This window comes from Lagenorhynchus albirostris, chromosome 15, assembly GCF_949774975.1.
Source record: "Lagenorhynchus albirostris chromosome 15, mLagAlb1.1, whole genome shotgun sequence".
Classification (NCBI taxonomy): domain Eukaryota; kingdom Metazoa; phylum Chordata; class Mammalia; order Artiodactyla; family Delphinidae; genus Lagenorhynchus; species Lagenorhynchus albirostris.
Genome location: NC_083109.1, coordinates 78,277,037 through 78,291,694, shown reverse-complemented (window position 1 = coordinate 78,291,694; position 14,658 = coordinate 78,277,037). Strand labels below are relative to the sequence as shown.

The 14,658-nt window shown below is 41.0% G+C and overlaps 1 protein-coding gene and 1 non-coding gene across 3 annotated transcripts in view; one reads left to right on the top strand and one right to left on the bottom strand.

Annotated features, from left to right (window-relative positions):
• Window positions 1-14,658, top strand: part of LIMK1 (LIM domain kinase 1) — a 54,539-nt gene that overhangs the window by 31,945 nt on the left and 7,936 nt on the right. The window lies entirely within an intron of this gene.
• On the bottom strand, window positions 11,478-11,550 carry TRNAG-CCC (transfer RNA glycine (anticodon CCC)). Its single transcript has one exon. It is a non-coding gene; the product is annotated as a tRNA-Gly (tRNA).

Genomic DNA, 14,658 nt, shown 5'->3' with positions numbered 1-14,658 from the left:
TCATAGATATGTTCATTTGTGTTGTATTTTAGGTTCCACATATAAGTGATATCATATGGTATTTGTCTTTCTCTGTCTGGCTTACTTCACTTAGTATGATAATCTCTAGGTTCATCCATGTTGCTGCAAATGGCATTTTTTCATTCTTTTTTATGGCTGAGTAGTATTCCACTGTATATATGTACCACATCTTCTTTATCCATTCATCTATCGATGAACGTTTAGGTTGTTTCCATGTCTTGGCTATTGTGAATACTGCTGCTATGAATATAGAGATGCAGGTATCTTTTTGAAGTATAGTTTTGTCCATATATATGCCCAGGAGTGGGATTGCTGGATCATATGGCAACTCCATTTTTAGTTTTTTGAGGAACATCCATACTGTTTCCATAGTGGCTGCATCAATTTACATTCCCACCAACAATATAGGAAGGTTCCCTTTTTTCCACACCCTCTCCAGCATTTGTTATTGGTAAATTTTTTAAAAGATGGCCATTCTGACCAGTGTGAGGTAGTACCTCATTGTACTTTTGATTTGCATTTCTCTAACAGTTAGTGATGTTGAGCATCTTTTCATGTGCCTGTTGGCCATCTGTATGTCTTCTTTGGAGAAATGTCTATTTAAGTCTTCTGCCCATTTTTTTTTTCTTTTTTTTTTTTTGCGGTATGCGGGCCTCTCACTGCTGTGGCCTCTCCCGTTGCGGAGCACAGGCTCCGGACACACAGGCTCAGCGGCCATGGCTCACGGGCCCAGCCGCTCCGCGGCATGTGGGATCTTCCCGGCCTGGGGCACAAACCCGTGTGCCCTGCATCGGCAGGCGGACTCTCGACCACTGCGCCACCAGGGAAGCCCTTCTGCCCATTTTTTGATTGGGTTGTTTGTTTTTTGTTGTTGTTGAGTTGTATGAGCTGTTGTTGTATATTTTGGAAATTAAGCCCTTGTCGGTCACATCATTTGCAAATATTTGCTCCCAGTCTGTAGGTTGTCTTTTTGTTTTATTTATGGTTTCCTTTGCTATACAAGAACTTGCAAGTTTGATTAGGTCCCATTTGTTTATTTTTGCTTTATCTCTGTTGCTTTGGGAGATTGACCTAAAAAAACATTGGTACAATTTATGTCAGAGAATGTTTTGCCTATGTTCTCTTCTAGGAGTTTTATGATGTCATGTCTTATATTTAAGTCGTTAAGCCATTTTGAATTTATTTTTGTGTGTGGCATAAGGGAGTGTTCTAACTTCACTGATTTACATGAGGCTGTCCAGCTTTCCCAACACCACTTGCTGAAGTGACTGCCTTTTTTCCATAGTATATTGTCGGCTCCTTTGTTGAAGATTAATTGACCACAGGTGAGTCGGTTTATTTCTGGTTAGCCCAATAAATTTAAATAAGACTCAGACTCTGCAACCCTCTGTTTGAATAAGAAATCCAATAGGTTTGGAGTTTTATTAAATTTTTGCAGGTAGGGAAAGGAAAAAATTGCCAATGATCCTTTCCTGACTTAATAAAAAGATTAATTATGTATATCTTTCAGAAAGCGTATACATCAAATTAAACACTATTATAAGCGCAACAAATTATTAAATGAGATAACCAGAGGACTTTCCTGGTGGCGCAGTGGTTGAGAGTCCGCCTGCCGATGCAGGGGACGCGGGTTCGATCCCTGCTCCAGGAAGATCCCACATTCAATGGAGCAGCTAAGCCTGTGCACCACAGCTACTGAGCCTGCGCTCTAGAGCCCACGAGCCACAACTACTGAGCCCACGTGCCACAACTACTGAAGCCCCCGCACCTAGAACCTGTGCTTCGCAACAAGAAATGCCACCGTAATGAGAAGCCTGTGCACCACAATGAAGAGTAGCCCCCCCTTGCTGCAACTAGAGAAAGCTGGTGTGCAGCAATGAAGACCCAACGCAGCCAAAAATTAATTAATTAATTATTTTAAAAAGGTAACCAGAATGTAGACTTTCAGGGATTATTGGTTACAGTTCACACAATATAGTGAAAGACCCTGAAGTCTGAGTGTCTTAAAAGACTCATTTGGGACTTCCCTGGTGGCACAGTGGTTAAGAATCCGCCTGCCAATGCAGGGGGACATGGGTTCGAACCCTGGTCTGGGAAGATCCCATATGCTGTGGGGCAACTAAGCCCATGCACCACAACTACTGAGCCCACATGCCACAACTACTGAAGCCCGCGTGCCTAGAGCCTGTGCCCCACAACAAGAGGAGCCACCGCAATGAGAAGCCCGCGCACCACAACAAAGAGTAGCTCCCACTCGCTGCAACTAGAGAAAGCCCGTGCACAGCAGTGAAGACCAAACACAGGCAAAAATAATAAATAAATTTAAAAAGTAAAAAAAACTCATTTGAACAAATACCATTTCTAGAAGAAGATTATACATTTGCAAACTGTCACATCAGATAGGAGTGCAGAACTGATACTTTGGTGAATGCTCTATCAGAAATAGCTTTATGATCCTCAGTGATGGTCTGCATCTCTGCAGCTGTAGGACAAGGCAACATATACTTCTCTTACATTTTCTTTACTAGCAGCATTTTCAAACGTACTCCCCAGAATTCCATTAATTAGCACCGAAAAACAGAAGAGACCTAATAAACCTAAAACATAAAGTAGGGAAAAGAACTGCCGAGATAATTTTTAGATAAAATCTACACACAAGGGCTTCCCTGGTGTCGCAGTGGTTGAGAGTCCGCCTGCCGATGCAGGGGACACGGGTTCGTGCCCCAGTTCGGGAAGATCCCACATGCCGCGGAGCGGCTGGGCCCGTGAGCCATGGCCACTGAGCCTGCGCGTCCGGAGCCTGTGCTCCGCAACGGGAGAGGCCACAACAGTGAGAGGCCCGCGTACCGCAAAAAAAAAAAAAAAAAAAAAATCAACACAGGGTTATATAAAAGAATCTAGAGGGGCTTCCCTGGTGGCGCAGGGGTTAAGAATCCGCCTGCCAAGCTGAGTGAACCGCGGTTGGGACCCGGGCTGACTCGCGGGGTCCGAGACAGGGCAGGGTCCGGGACGGGGCGGGATCCGAGGGGGACTCGGGGCCCTGAGGGCGGCTGGCCGTGGGCGGACCGACCTGCGGCGTTCCTGGTCTCCAGCCCTCGCCCGGGAACGGCCGAGAAGACAAAGTCGCGCGGGTGGCGGCCTCGCATGTGGGAACCGCCCCTCCAAGGCCGTCCTCGGGCCCTTGGCCAGTGCGGGGAAGAACGGGACAGTGGGTTCTGGCAACGGTAGGGGGAGGGGGGGCGAAGGCAGCCCAGCCTGGCTGCGGGGGTAAAGTGGTTCTCAGACCTGTTTGGTGCCCGAAAACTACTTGAGTGAAAGAGAACTTATCCACTGGGTGGCGAGGACATCGACACCCATTGAAGGTCTTTGAGAACGGGTTTGGCCGCGTTTGGCTTCCGAACAGGTCGCTCCAGCTTCAGGGTGGAGGTAGAAGGGACAGCCCCTCATTATGCTTATCAGGCATCTGCCACTTCCCAGTCACTGCTTTTGAGGCTGAGGGTACCTCGGTAAAGAAGGCTGAGTCCCTACCTGAGCAGAAACAGTAGCATTGCAGTTAGGGAAACTCAGGGGTCCTGTCGGTATTTTCCACCCTTGTGTGCACGTCTGTCATTGCTCTTGCCACAGTAGACTGCCATCGTGTCTCCTATCCGGGTGCAAGATGTACCCGTGATGAACCCTCAGTAAGTGCGAGCACTGATGCTGCGTTGTCGTTGCATCATTTTTGTGTGCCGAGTTAACTCAGAGTGTGGACTACGGCACATTCCCAGTAATGTTTGTGAAGTTATATTTGGGCTTAGGGACATGAGGATAGTGGAATAGAGAAAAAAATAAATAAATAAATAAAAGAATCCGCCTGCCAATGCAGGGGACAGAGGTTCGAGCCCTGGTCCGGGAAGATCCCTCATGCCACGGAGCAACTAAGCCCGTGAGCCACAATTACTGAGCCTGTGCTCTAGAGTCTGCAAGCCACAACTACGGAAGCCCACACGCCCAGAGCCCGTGCTCCGCAACAAGAGAAGCCACCACAATTAGAAGGCCATGCACTGCAACGAAGAGTAGCCCCCGCTCGCCTCAATTAGAGAAAGCCCGCACCCAGTAACAAAGACCCAACACAGCCAAAAGTAAATAAATAAGAATCTAGAATCTCTTCAACATAATATTCACAGGGTTCAGGATAAAATCCAAAATCTTCAATATAAAACCAGTAGGAAAATGTGACCAATCTCGACAGAAAAGAAAGTCAATCATCCAAGGCCAATCCCCAAATAATCCAAATGTCGACATTAGCACTATGGAATTTTATTTTAAAGTAGCTATTATAATTATGCCAATGAAGTAAAGGAAATTTTTTCATGATGAATTAGGAAATCTTAGTGGAGAAATGGAAACTATGAAAAAGAAGCAAATTGAAATTCTAGAACTTAAAATATCTAACATAAAAAATTTGGGAATTCCCGGGTGGTCCAGCAGTTAGGACTCCGCGCTTCCACTGCAGGGAGGCTGGGTTCAGTCCCTGGTCGGGGAACAAAGATCCTGCAAGCCATGCAGTGAGGCCAAAAAAAGGGAAAAAAAGGAATTGAATTCAGAAGGAGTTGCATTGCAGCCTTGGTTACTTTGGCTTCACTTTTTTTTTTTTTTTTTTTTTTTTGCGGTACGCGGGCCTCTCACTGTTGTGGCCTCTCCCATTGCGGAGCACAGGCTCCGGACGCGCAGGTTCAGCGGCCACGGCTCACGGGCCCAGCCGCTCCGCGGCATGTGGGATCTTCCCAGACCGAGGCACGAACCCGTGACCCCTGCATCGGCAGGTGGACTCTCAACCACTGCGCCACCAGGGAAGCCCTGGCTTCACTTTTATATTTAACTCTAGTAGTGTCCTAGAATCTAAGCACCACGAGACTGTGCCACCTCTCTCTGCTTTGTAGCCTCAATCCCATCACCCCATACCCAGCAAATTCCCCGAGAAAGTAGGGGCTGTAGGCTTGTCAGGTTGTTCAACCTATTTATCTGTTTTTAAGAAATGTATAATCATTAGAACATAACACTTTTTCAGGAACAAATCTACCTTACACATATTCTACACACCAACTTGTTTCCAAATATAAATAGTTACCCACATTTTGTTTAGTTAAAATGTCGTTTTGGGGACTTCCCTGGCGGTCCAGTGGTTAGGACTCCGTGCTTCCATTGCAGGGGGCACGGGTTCCATCCCTGGTCGGGGAACTAAGATCACACATGCCGCGAGGTGTGGCCAAAAATTTAAAAAAAAAAAGTTGTTTTGGTTGTAAAACCAATCTTCTGTTTCCAGAAATAATCAAATACTTCATGTATCTGAACTGCTTTTACAAATGGACTAATAAACCTTAAGCTAAACAGATTTTATACATGTATTTTCATTAAGATATAATTCACATAAAATTCATTCTCCTACAGATAATCAAGCATTTTTTTAAGTGAATCATGTTTTTTAAAAATTCCATCGGTATTTTTATTTGTTTGGTTGTTTATTTATTTATTTTTGGCTGTGTTGGGTCTTTGCTGCGCGCAGGTTTTCTCTAGTTGGGGCGAGCGGGGGCTACTCTTCCTTGTGGTGTGCAGGCTTCTCATTGCGGTGGCTTCTCTTGTTGCAGAGCACGGGCTCTAGGCGCACAGGCTTCAGTAGTTGTGGCATGTGGACTCAGTAGTTGTGGCTCGCGGGCTTAGTTGCTCCGCAGCATGTGGGATCTTCCCAGACCAGGGCTTGAACCCGTGTCCCCTGCATTGGCAGGCGGATTCTTAACCACTGTGCCACCAGAGAAGTCCCTCAAGCAGTTTTTAATGTATTTACAAAGTTATATTTACAACCATCAGCACGATCAAATCACAGAACATTTCATCACCCCTAAAAGAAATCCCATCCACACTAGTAGACACTCCCCATTCCCCTGCTCCACAGCCTCTGAAAACCACGAATCTACTTTCCGTTTCTGTGGATTTTCCTATTCTGGACATTCCAGAATCATACAGTGTGTGGACTTTTGTGTCTGGCTTCTTCCATTTAGAATAATGTTTTCAAGTTTCATCCATCTTGTAGCATGATTCATCCATTCCTCTTTAGGGCTGAATAATGTTCCATTGTATTCATGTACTGCATTTTGTTTATCCATTCATGAGCTGATGGACATTTGGATTGTTTCCACCTTTTGACTATTATAATACTGCTATGGACATCTGTTACCAGTTTTTGTATGAACATGCATTTTCAGTTCTCTTCAGCATATACCTAAGAGTGGATTGCTGGCAGATATGGCAACTCTATGTTTAACTTTTTGAAGAACTGCCAAACTGTTTTTCAAAGTGCCAAGAGTTTTCTAGTTTCAGATCTTACATTTAGACCTGTGATTTGAGTTAATTTTTGTATATGACATGAGGTAGGGGTCCAGCTTCATTCTTTTGCATGTGGATAGTGAGTTGTCCCACTACCATTTGTTGAAGAGACTATTCTTCCCCCATTGAATGATCTTGGCACTCTTGTCAAAAATCGATTGACCATATTCGTATGGGTTTATTTCTGAACTTTCCATTCTATTCTATTGATTAATATGTTTATCTTTATGCCAGTATCAACAGTCTTGATCTCTGCTAATTTGTAGTAACCTTTGGCATCAGGAAAGGTGAACCCTCCAACTTTGTTCTTCTTTTTCAAGATTGTTTCCATATGAATTTTAGGAACAGCTTGTCTGTTTCTGGGGCAAAAAAAAAACCCAGCTAGGGTTTTTTTGTTTTGGTTTTTCGGTCTGTTTTGCGGGGGGGGGGGGGGTTGTTTTTTGTTTTGGGGTTTTTGTTGTTGTTTTTTGGGGGTTTTCTGTTTGTGTTTTTTTGGCTGCTTTGGGTCTTCATTGCTGTGCGCAGGCTTTCTTTAGTTGCGGCGAGCGGGGGCTACTCTTGGTCGCAGTGCGTGGGCTTCTCATTGCAGTGGCTTCTCTTGTTGTGGAGCACAGGCTCTGGGCACGCGGGCTTCAGTAGTTGTGGCACTTGGGTTCAGTAGTTGTGGCTCCTCGGCTGTAGAGCACAGGCTCAGTAGTTGTGGCTCGAGGGCTTAGTTGCTCCGTGGCATGTGGGATCTTCCCGGACCAGGGCTTGAACATGTGTCCCCTGCATTGGCAGGTGGATTCTTAACCACTGTGCCACCGGAGAAGTCCCCTAGCTAGGGTTTTTGATAGAGATTGCTTTGAATCTGTAGATCAATTGAGGAGTATTGGAGTATTGATATCTTAACAATATTGACTCTTCTAATCCATGAACATGTCTTTCCATTTATTTGAGTCTTAAATTTCTTTCAATGACGTTTTGAAGTTTTCATTGTATAAGTTGTGCACTTCTTTTGTTACATTTATTCCTAAGCACTTTGTTCTTTTAATGAGATTGTTCATTTTGGGGGGGGGGTGTTGTTCATTGCTAGTGAATGCAAATACAATTGATTTTTGTATACTAATCTTGTTTCCTTGCTGAACTCTTTTATTAGCTCTACTAATTTTTTGTGGATTTCTCAGGATTTTCTATATACAAGATCATGTCATCTGCAAATAAAGATAGTTTTTATTTTTCCCTTCCAGTCTGAATGCCTTTATCTGCCTTTCTTCCCTAATTGCCCTGACTAGAACCTCCAGTACAATGTTGAACAGACGTGGCAAGGGAAGACACCCTTGTCTTGTTCCTAATCTTAGAAAGCTTTCAATCTTTCACCATTACATATGATGTTAAGCTGTGGGTTTATGCCGTTTATCAGGCTGAGGAAGTTTCCTGCTGTTCTTAGTTTGTTGAGTGTTATCATGACAGGGTGTTGAATTTTGTCAAATGCTTCTTCTGCATCTATTGAGATGATCACGTGGGTTTTGTAACCAATATTCTAAGTAGAAAGAACTCTATTTTTCAAATAAGTTAGTTTCTGTGGTTTACATGCATACATTAACTTTCTCTTTTATAAGAAACTTTAAGTTGATCACTTACATTAAGCATTATAAAATAAAGGCAAAGTGGGCTTCCCTGGCAGCACAGTGGATAAGAATCTGCCTGCCAATGCAGGAGACACAGATTCGATCCCTGGTCCGGGAAGATCCCACATGCTGCAGAGCAACTAAGCCCGTGCACCACAACTACTGAGCCTGCGCTCTAAGAGCCTGTGAGCCATAACTACTGAAGTCCGTATGCTTAGAGCCCGTGCACCGCCATGAAAAGAAGCCCCCACTCGCCACAACTAGAAAAAGCCCGCGCGCAGCAGCTAAGACCCAACGCAGCCAAAAATAAATAAATTTATAAATTTTTAAAAAATTTTTTAAAACTTTTAATTAAAAAAAACTATTAAAAATATAAATAAATAAAGGCAAAGCTAATTGCCTATTAGCAAACTACTCTGTATGCAACAATTGCCAATATCAGAAATACTATTCAGTGGTTGTCAATTACATGCCCTGAAATAGGAAACAAAATTCACTTACTGTATTGTTTTTCAGATAGCCCCTGGCCTTCAGAATCAGAAATTGGGACTTGCCTGTCAGTCCAGGGGTTAAGACTCCGCACTTGCACTGCAGGGGGGCAGGTTCGATCCCTGATTGGGGAACTAAGATCCCACATGCCACATGGTGCAGCAAAAAAAAAAAATATATATATATATATATATATATACACACATACATATATATACATATATATACACATATATATATGTATACACACACACACATACATACAGAATCAGAAATAAGGATTTCCCATAAATAAGAACCACTGCAGTGCATCTAGTGGTTAAGTCAGTTGTTGTTTTCCCAGCTGTGGCACCACATTATTAAAAGCGTTATGCACCTAGGAATTATGCTGCAGTTAGTTGATAAGTCAAATAATGCCTGTCTCCTTTTAAAAAGAGTGTTCTGTGTTCACAATTACTTCAAAATGTGATTACATTCAAATAATTGATGTATCATGCTCTAGCAATTACAGAAGTGTGATTTTTGACACACGGCAATTTTATAAATTAGGCAAATGTAAAATGCTAAAAGATGTGAACAGCTGTTCTGTTTAAGCTTAGAGTGCTTCGAAATGTAGGTAATAGATTTCAGTTAACATAATCAGCCTTCTAAATCATAAAGACTTTTGGAAATACAAATATAAACAAGGGAATTACTTTTCCAAATTACAAAATTTTGGCAAATCAATACAGTACTTTGTAATACAGTAAAACTGTGTTGTATTTGTTGGAATCATACATCACTTTAACGGTAATTCCCACCACAAAAATACTATTTAAGTATGAAATCAAATTACTAAGTCTTTTTATCAGAGTTTATAGCAGAACCAGCTGTTGTATATAGATTAATATGGCTTTTAAAATTATATACTTTCCTTCTTTTAGAGTGCATTCCTTCTTGTAAGCTGCTGAGTTAATACAGCAAAGCAATCACATGTATGTAAAATGGGCTCTGTTTCCTTCTGAGGTTGGCCCAAAACCATTCATGAAAAGGTTTAAAATTCTAATTTAAGAAGCTCAAACATGCCAATAACTAATTTTGCAAATATTGTTAATTCTTCCATAAATAGGAAAACCCTCAATGATAGATGATCACATTTATAGTTTTTTTTTTTTTTAATTGTGAACCAACATGACCTATTTCAAGCCCAATATCCTTAGATTATTTTTCTGGTTTCGATGTACTGGCTAGTACCACCTATACAGTGTTGAACAGAAGTGGATATTGGACAAGCTTTTCTTGTTCCTAATTTTAAAAGGATACTTTCAATATTTCTCTTTTGAAAATTATTTTTATTATAGGATTTTGGTAAATACTCTGTATCCAGTTAAAGAAGTTCCCTGCTTTCATTGTTTGCTAAGAGGTTGTAACATGAATAGATTTTGAAAAGTATGGAATATTTCCTATTCATCTATTGGGGTGCTTATGGTTTTTCTTTGTAAAACTGACAATGTGATAACTTACATTAATTTTTTAAGATTATTTTATTTTATTTTATTTTGGCCACACCACGCGGCATGCAGGATCTTAGTTCCCCGACCAGAGATCGAACCCACGCCCCCTGCAGTGGAAGCACAGAGGCTTAACCACTGGACTGCCAGAGAAGTCCCTACATTAATTTTTTTAAATGTTAAAAACCTTGCATTCTTGGAACAAACCCAATTTTGCTATAATGTGTTCAGTTTTGTACATACTGTTGGATTTTATTGGCTAAGATTTTTTTATGCTACTTACACCCATAATTCAGAGGAAGATGGTCCTCTAGCTTTCCATTCCCCTGTTATCCTTTTTTTGTTTTGGCATTGAGCTTATACTAGCCTCATATAATATTTGGGTACTATTCTTTTTGTTTTTTCTTTTTCTATTCTCTAGAAGACTATGTATTACGCTCTTGTGGAATTCCTTGAATGTTTGGCAGAAGTCACCTATAAGGCTGCTGTGAATGTTGTCATTTTTTAAAGACTTAACATACCGTTCAATTTCTTTCATTGACTGAAAGAAAAGCACACAACGTTAAGAGCTGTGAGTTGAGTTTTATTCAGTGTTTTGCTGAGGACTATAGCCCAGGAGACAGCCTCTCAGACAGCTCTGAGAAACTGCTCTGAAGATGTGGGGGGAGAAGCCAGTATATATATAATTTTGGCTAAGGAGCACATGCAATCAGGCATACATCTCAGTAGGAAGTTACTGCTAGTCACAAGGAACAGATATCCCAGTTAATGATTCTAGTGCTTTTCTAAGTATGGGAAGATGCAAGAATCTGGGTTCATAAAAATGTTTCCCGAAGTATAGCTAAGTATCTAAGGGCCTGTTTTCCCAAAGTACAAAGTGCCTCGTCCTGTTCTTGGTCTTGAATTCCTTTCAGGCTGCGCTGTAGGTCAGCAACTGCAGTGGCTAACGACTTGATTCTTGGAAAACTGTATGGTATGCAACATTTTTGTTTTACACTTTGATGATTTTCTACGTCATCTTGAGTCAGTTTTGATAATTTGCATTTTTCTAGAAAACTCACCATTCGACTTAAGATTTTAAATTATTGTTAGAAAATGATAGATAGTTTAAATCTCTCTGTCCTCTTTATCATTTCTGAAAATGTTAATTTGTGCCTCTTTTTCTTCTTGATAATTTTCCCACAGATTTCTTTTTATAGATCTTCTTTATTATTTATTTGTTTGATGGTTCATTAATTTTTGCTCTTGTTTAGGTTCCTTCCTTCCTTCTGATTTCTTTTCATTTGCTCCATTTTTCTTTTTCTACATTTCTGAGATTATTTGCTCTTTCTTATTTTATATATAATTTATTTTTAAATACAGGTATTTATGGTTGTACATTGAACTCCTATAGCCACATCCTACAGTTTTTATTTTTTTTAATATTAATTAATTAATTTATTTGGCTGCGCTGGGTCTTAGTTGTGGTATGCGGGATCTTTTAGTTGCAGCATGTGGGATCTAGTTCCCTGACCAGGGATCGAACCTGGGCCCCCTGCATTGGGAGTGCAGCGTCTTAACCACTGGACCACCAGGGAAGTCCCTACAGATATTTAGTGTTTGTATTAGTTTCCTATGGCTGCTATAACAAATTGCCATAAACTTGGTGGCTTAAAGCAACAGAAATATTTTCTCTCACTGTTTTGGAAATCTGAAAATCAGTGTCACTGGGCCAAAATCAGGGTGTCAGCAGGTTTCCGTATAACACTTACAAGTCCCACAAGTACCTCCAAGCCTGTAAGTGCACAACATTAAATAGCAAATTAAAAACACCATGAAAAGTCAACACATTTTCATGGAATAAAGAAAAAGTCCTCACATTTTCATTTTGCACTGGGATCCACACATTACATAGCTGGCCCTGCTTCTGGGACTCCCGTTACATGTATGTTGATACACTCGATAGCGTTCCACTCAACAATTTTTCTTTATTTTCTGTCTAGTCTTCAGACTGGATCATCCGTATAGACCTATGTATCTTCAAATTTGCTAATGCCTTCTTCTGTCAACTCAAATCTGTTGTTGAGTCTCTCTAGTGAATTTTTTATTTCAGTTACTGTACTTTTCAACTCCAGAATTCCTATCTGGTTCTTTTTAAGCCATTTCCATTTCTTTATTGATGTTCTTTATTTGATAATTGTCATACTTTCCTTTAATTCAATAAACATGTATTCTTTAGTTCTTTGAACATATTTATCATAGCTGATTTAAAGTCTTTGTCTACTAAGTCCAGTGTCTGGGCCCCTTCAGACAGTTTCTTATTACTTCTTTTCCCCCTGTGTTTGGGCTATACTTTCCTGTTCCTTTGCATGTCAGTCAGACCAAAATTTGTGTGTCAGTGCAGCCGTGTCCTAGCTGTGTGAAATTTGTGTGTCAGTGCAGCCGTGTCCTAGCTGTGTGAAATTTGTGTGTCAGTGCAGCCGTGTCCTAGCTGTGTGATTTGGAGCAAGCTACTTTATCTGTCTGAGCCTCATTTTCCACAAATGTAAGTTAGAAATAGCTCTGTTGGGAGGATTAAATGAGATCTGCCTCATAATTTTTTACTGAAAACTGAACATTTTAGAGAATATATTGTAACTCTGGATCCTGATCTCCCAGGGACTGTTGTTGTTGATTCTATCGTTGTTGTTGTTTGCTGCTTGGCTGGTTGGTTGACTTAGTGACTTGTCTGGACTAATTCTTTATAGTTTGTCTTCCCCACAGTGTGCAGCCACCGAAGTCTCTGTTCAGTTTTATTCTGGTGTGGTGTTTTGTTGTTGTTGTTGTTGTTTTTTCATCTTGTTTTTACTTTTAAGCTTGACTTCCTAGGTATCACCCCTGGGTCAGCATAGCTTAGTGGCCAGCCAGTGGTTGGTCAGAAGTTTTTCTTAAACACCTTGAGCCCGTGCCTTCCGCCCTTTGCCAAGTGGGTCTGTGTGTGGACTGGGGCACACAAAGTTCAGGCAGGTTACAAGTCTGCCTTGGTTTTTACTTTCTGCTTTTGCACAAGGCCTGATGTTCAGCCAGGGATCTGGAGTGGGGGTCCTCAACTGCACGCACATGTGTGTGCACACCTCTAGATCCCCAGGAATATGTCAGAGCTTCTCAAAGCCCCCTGTGGCTATCTTGTGCCCTACATCTCCTTTTCAAACTTTTGACTGCTCTCTTGCTTGCCCCAGGCAGCACTGTAGCCTTAGGCAAATGTGACAGTGGCCTTTCCCAATTGTTTGCCACCAATCGATATTATTTTCAACATCACCCCTCACCATGAGCTTTTTTGCAGAGCTCCAAATCAGGTCAGCTCCTCCAGCAGCAGAAGTGAGGCTGCCAGTTTTCATGGCTACCATGTCTTGGCATTGTGGGTGGGGGAAGGGAAATGGAAGCAGCCTGGAGATAAAATGCCACAGACCCACTGTTATTACTGAGGTTCAATTTTTCTTGAATAAATGCCTTTCAATTTGCTGTATGCCTTTAGTTACCTTCCAGAGCACTGAAATAGTTGTATTGGATAATTTTGCCAGTTTTATCATTGCTTTTCTGAGGAGAGGATTTGCCAAGGTCACTTCCCTCTGTTACTTCCCCTCCTCATTCTTCACTGCTTCTTATAATGCTCTAAGTAGAAATTTCTTCTTCCTGAAGTACATCCATTAGGAATTCTTTCAGAAAGGATCTGTGAGAAATAAAATCTTTTTTCTTTTTAACCTTTATCTGCTTTTTATTACCATGGGAATCTATTTGGACCTAGTTTAAATTGTATTTAGTGTTCATAGTGTTTCTTCATTCTTGAGAATCGTGTCTCAACAATTCTGGAAAATTCTTAGTCATTATATCTTCAGATATCTCTACTTCATTCTTTTCATACTCTTTCTGGAATCTCTATTAGACATACGTTGAATATTCTATTATCTGTGTCTCCTAACTTCTTTTTCACCATTTCAGTTCTCTGTGCTTCTTCAACTCTCTTTTCCAGTTCATTAATCCTCTCTTCTACTGTGTTCAATCTGCTGTTAAATCCACCCCTTGAGGGCTTTATTGTGCTGTTTGTTCCAGTGACTACATTTTCTGTTTTTAGAAACTGTTTCTTTGTCAAATTCTGGGGGTTTTATTGTTCGTTTTCTTAGAGTTTGGATTTCTAACATTGAATTTTATGTTCTCTTCCATGCTGTTGTTGTATAATCTCAAGATCTAGGGGCTCTGATTGTCCTAATTGTAATTTTTAGTCTCCTATGTGAAAAAGTGTGTCAGGGCTTTGACATTTTTTAATTGTAATAATGGGTACAATTTCCATTGTAGGTGGGTCCAACTGCCATACTTACCCCGCCCCCCCCAAAAAATATATATATGCTTGTTTATACATATATATTTTATATTTTATATATATATACACACACATAATACAGGATGCCTATATACATGTATATATATATGTACATATATATAGGCATCCTGTATTGTTCTGTATTTTTTTTCTTGTAACCCTAGTGCAGGGCCTCATCTCCTGTCACTCCTGGTTATTGACCCTCATTGACACTTAAGGGAAGACACATTATCAACTCATCGACTGTCATCTATGCTGTTTAGTCCCCTCTTTGTTTCTGGACTCCTGAATTTTCTCTTTCTTCCATGGGAACTCAGCTGTGCATCTAAAATCATTTTTAATTTAATCA